The sequence below is a fragment of the Cebus imitator genome, unplaced genomic scaffold, assembly GCF_001604975.1.
Source record: "Cebus imitator isolate Cc_AM_T3 unplaced genomic scaffold, Cebus_imitator-1.0 Scaffold591, whole genome shotgun sequence".
NCBI classification, from domain to species: Eukaryota; Metazoa; Chordata; class Mammalia; order Primates; family Cebidae; genus Cebus; species Cebus imitator.
The window spans coordinates 164,492-170,095 of record NW_016107906.1 but is presented as its reverse complement, the minus strand read 5'-3'; the positions used below and the strand labels follow the sequence as shown (position 1 = coordinate 170,095).

The 5,604-nt window shown below is 40.1% G+C and overlaps 1 pseudogene; it reads left to right on the top strand.

Annotated features, from left to right (window-relative positions):
• LOC108294602 overlaps positions 1–4,489 on the top strand; it is an 82,853-nt pseudogene extending 78,364 nt beyond the window's left edge.
• Positions 4,490–5,604: the final 1,115 nt, after the last annotated feature.

The window sequence follows — 5,604 nt, the reverse complement described above, 5'->3', positions numbered from 1 at the left end:
AAAAAAAAAAAAAAAAAAAAAAAAAAAAAAAAAAAAAAAAAAAAAAAGAAAACTGAGGAATGCTGGCAGCCACCAGAAGCTAGGAGAGAGGCATAGAATGGCTTCCCCCTCAAATCCTCCCGCAGTAATCAACAATCAACACCTTAATTCAGACTTCTGGCCTCTGGAACTGTGAGAGAATAGATTTCTCTTGTTTTATGCCATCAAGATTATGGTTATTTGTTATGGCAGCCTGATATAGTTTGGCTGTGTGTCCCCACCCAATCTTATCTCAAATTGTAATCCCCACATGTTGAGGGAGAGATTTGGTGGGAGGTGATTGAACCATGGGGTGGTTTCCCTCATGCTGCTCTCATGATAGTCAGTGAGCTCTCATGAGATCTGGTTGTTCAACAAGTGCTCGGCATTTCCCCTGCATCCTCTCACCTCTCTCTTCTGCCGCTTTGTGAAGAAGGTGCTTGCTTCTCCTTTGCCTTCCACCATGATTGTAAGTTTCCTGAGGCCTCCCAGCCATGCAAAACTATTAGTCAATTAAACCTTTATTATTTATAAATTACAGTGTCAGATAGTATCTATATAGCAATGTGAAAATGGACTAATACACAGCCTTAGAAACCTCATACAAACACTGAGTCTCTAAAGGGCTTCCCAGGGCAGAAATATCGCCCGCAGCTTTCTGCATTTTTTTACTACTGGAGAAAGAAACATGTTATGTGTGTCTCCTTGTGGAATAAGAGGATATAAAAAGGTTTTTGCATGAATTACTGCAGACTTACCCTGTTTCTTTGGCCCTTTCTCATCCTGTCCTGTATCCTTTGGCAGTAACACACCTTAGCCATGAGTACAACTACATGCTGAGTCCCATGAGGTTATCTAAAAAAATCACCAAATGTGTGGGTGGATCTTGAGGTCACTCCAGAAAGACTGCATTTGTAACATCCTTCATATCACAATAGAACATGAGCTCTAAGTCATCAATATAAGGCCTGATGATGAACTGGAGACCCAAGCTATTCAATGAGGGAAACCATAAAAATCCCTATTTGGCGGGGGCTAGTACAGAGAAAAATAAAAAATGCTAACTCAAGCTAAGCCTGTACATAAAGTTCCAAAATACATGAGAAAGTTAATGCTAAGACAGAGAACCTAGAAAATCAACAATAGGCTATTAACTCTTTCCCCAGCCCACAACATGACAGTAATAGAGCAATTACAAAATAATGCTAAAATAATATTTTACATTCTTGAAGATATAAAGGAAATAATAAACCCATTAAGAGCAAAACATTATGAAACAGAAACAGTTAGAAATGAAACAAATATATATATAAAAAAGAACCAATCAGAAATGCTAAAGGAAACAGGGTTACTGAAATTAAAAGTTCACATAAAATAAATGTTAAAGACAATTACGGCAAATTGCAAAAAGCACACAAAGGAAATAAACTCAAATGCTGCAGAGTAAAACAAAGACATCAAAAACATGAGTGAGAAGACATGGCATCAATTAAGAGGATCCAACATTTATCTAAATAATCAAATTGGAGCTCAAGAAGAAGAAAGGGAATGGCAGAGGAATCACATTGGAAGATTAAAAGTGTGAGGGCTGAATGAACAAATGTACATTAATACATCTAGTGACAATAGAAAACATGAAGGATAAATTAAGAAAATCTTTAAACACCACTGGAAAAAAAAGTGATCCACAAGGTAATGACAATTAGCCTGAAAGTAGAAGTCTAATCAGTAACAATAGAAGACTAGAGACGAGGCCTGAGGCAGTGGCGCGAGGCAGGAGCCGGACGGCATGCGGGCCATCCTGGGCTCCTATGACAGCGAGCTGACCCCAGCAGAGTACTCGCCCTAGCTGACTCGGAGCATGCAGGAGGCCGAGGACATGGTGCAGAAGGTGCACAGCCACAGTGCCGAGATGGAGGCTTTCCCGAAGAAAAAGTGAAGGCATATCTTTCTCTTCACCCCAAGGTATTAGATGAATTTATATCTGAAAGTGTTAGTGCAGAGTGAGTAGATAAATGGCTGAAGAGGAAGAACAACAAATCAGAAGATGAATCGGCTCCTAAGGAAGTCAGCAGGTACCAAGATACGAATATGCAGGGAGTTGTATATGAACTAAACAGCTACATAGAACAACAGTTGGACACAGGAGGAGACAACCAGCTACTCCTCTATGAACTGAGCAGCATCATAAAAATAGCCACAAAAGCTGATGGATTTGCACTGTACTTCCTTGTAGAGGGCAATAATAACCTGTGCATATTCACAGCACCCAGGATAAAGGAAGGAAAACCCCGCCGCATCCCTGCTGGGCCCGTCACCCAGGGCACCACCATCCCTGCTTATGTGGCCAAGTCCAGGAAAACACTGCTAGTAGAAGACATCCTTGGGAATGAACGATTCCCACGAGGTACTGGACTGGAATCAGGGACTCGCATCCAGTCTGTTCTTTGCTTACCAATTGTCACTGCAGTTGGTGACTTGATTGGTATTCTTGAGCTGTATCGGCACTGGGGCAAAGAAGCCTTCTGTCTTAGTCACCAAGAGGTTGCAACAGCAAATCTTGCCTGGGTTTCAGTAGCCATCAGGTGCAGATATGCAGAGCCCTTGCCAAACAGACTGAATTGAATGACTCTACTCGAGGTATCAAAAACACATTTTGATAACATAGTTGCAATAGATTCTCTACTTGAACGCATAATGATATACACAAAAAACCTGGTGAATGCCGATCATTGTGCACTTTTCCAGGTAGACCATAAGAACAAGGAGTTATATTCACACCTTTTTGATACTGGAGAGGAAAAGGAAGGAAAACCAGTCTTCAAGAAGACCAAAGAGATAAGATTTTCAATAGAGAGGAATTGCTGGCCATGTAGCAAGAACAGGGGAAGTCCTGAACATTCCAGATGTCTATGCAGACCCACACTTTAACAGGGAAGTAGACTTGCACACAGGCCACAGCATGCGGAACATCCCGTGCATGCCCATCGTCAGCCGACGAAGCATGATAGGTGTTGTGCAAATGATCAACAAAATAAGTGGCAGGGCCTTCTCTAAAACTGAGGAAGACAACTTTAAAATGTTTGCCATCTATTACGCTTTAGCTTTACACTGTGCTAATATGTATCATAGAATTCGTCACTCAGAGTGCATTTACCAGGTAACGATGGAAAAGCTGTCCTACCGTAGCATTTGCACTGCAGAAGAGTGGCAAGGCCTCAAGTGATTCACCCTCCCGTGCGTCTCTGCAAAGAAATTGAATTATTCCACTTTGACATTGGTCCTTTCGAAAACATGTGGCCTGGGATTTTTGTCTATATGGTTCATCGGTCCTGTGGGACATCCTGCTTTGAACTTGAAAAGTGTCGTTTTATTATGTCTGTGAAGAAGAACTACCAGCGAGTTCCCTATCACAACTGGAAGTATGCGGTCACTGTAGCGCACTGCATACACACCATACTTCAGAACCACAGGCTTTTCACAGACCTTGAGCGCAAAGGACTGCTGATTGTGTGTCTGTGTCATGACCTGGACCACAGGGGCTTTACTAACAGCTACCTGCAGAGGTTCGACCACCCTCTGGCAGCTCTCTACTCCACCTCCACCATGGAGCAGCACCGCTTCTCCCAGACGGTGTCCATCCTCCAGTTGGAAGGGCATAATATCTTCTCCACCCTGAGCTCCAGTGAATATGAGCAGGTGCTTGAGATCATCCACAAAGCCATCATTGCCACAGATCTTGCTTTATGCTTTGGAAACAGGAAACATTTGGAGGAGATGTACCAGACCGGATCACTAAACCTTAATAATCAATCACATAGAGACCACGTAATTGGTTTGATGATGACTGCCTGTGATCTTTCTTCTGTGACAAAACTGTGGCCTGTTACAAAATTGATTACAAAAGATATATATACAGAATTCTGGGCTGAGGATGATGAAGAAATTGGGAATACAGCCTATTCCTATGATGGACAGAGACAAGAAGGATGAAGTCCCACAAGGCCAGCTTGAGTTCTACAATGCTGTAGCCATTCCCTGCTATACAACCCTTACCCAGATCCTCCCTCCCACGGAGCCTCTCCTTAAAGCATGCAGGGATAATCTCAGTCAGTGGGAGAAGTTGATTCGAGGGGAGGAGACTGCAACTTGGATTTCATCCCACTCCGTGGCTCAGAAGGCAGCTGTGTATGAAGACTGAGCCCTGATCACCCAACATGCTGTCCCACCCACAGATCCTCATGTTGCTTCATTGACATTTTTTCCTTTTTTTGGGGGGGTGGGGGAAACCTACACCTGGTAACTGGGGTGCAGACCTTGTCAAGAAGGTAACATCAAGTAAATAAGTCAAGCAAAGGACTTCCTGCCAGTATCTTCTGTGAGGCATCATAGACACTGAACAACCAGGACCATCCCATGTTCAGAAATCAGCTGGCCAAGTGACTCCATTTGACTTGCAAACCAGCCTTTTCTAATAGGCTGATAATGCTGAGGCCTTAAAGGAAATGGACAAAAATTCTTCAGAAGGGGTACTTTTCCATCGCATCTTTCTAATAAGAATTGAAAATGGTACTATTACGGTATCATACTTGGGCTCTGACATCAATGTTGCTTTGATGTTGTTGGTTATAAATAGGAATTTTTACACATTTAAAAAAAAAACAACAGAAGACTAATCTATACAAAGACTAAGGTAGTTTCTACAAAGTCTGTTGCATTAAAACTACTAAAGAAAGTACTTCAATGAAAAGAAAAGGGAGCCCAGTGGGAAGGGAAATAAAAGAAATATGCTGTGCACAGAAATTAATAAATAAGTTGTTAAAATTAGTTAATTTTAACTATTAAAAATAATAAATTTTGTGTCAAAATAAACGTACACCAAAACTCTAGACAACAACAATGAAGAAGTGAGGATTATTCAATAGGTATTCAAAGTGTGCTAATATAAAAGTTTTATCATACATTACCATAAAGTTCTGTAGCATTACTAAGGAGCAGAAAAGCAACATTGAATGATTTTATATATTTTTTTAAATCTTTATAGTTAAGGTGTGTTAAATAGTTCAGAAAACATATACCATAAATATATTTTAAAATAATACAAATATCTATTTAATGCATATACATGTATTATGTGTTTATATATTTTCAATACATGTACATGTACTATGTGTTTAAGATACATTAAATACATATATTTAAAAATCTGTAGCTTCTAACCCAGCAAAGGAAACCAAAATATTAAATAAAATGCTGAAAATTGATTGACCTAAACAAGGTAGAAAAATGGAATAAAATTATTAATAGCCAGACACAGTGGCTTGTGCCAGTAATCCCAGTTACTCGGGAGACTGAAGAGGAAATATCACTTCAGGCCAGAAGTTAAAGACCAGCCTGGGCAACATAGTGAGCCCTTGTCTCTAAAAAACAGTAATAGTCCATTAAAATATTGATTTAAAAGACTGTAAGAATACAGTAGAAACAACTCCAAATATATCAGTAATATCAAAAACAGATGAAAACAAGTTAAAATAATCAGTTAAAAACAAAGAGCCTTGAATTTTATTTTTTAAGGAAAATGGTAGG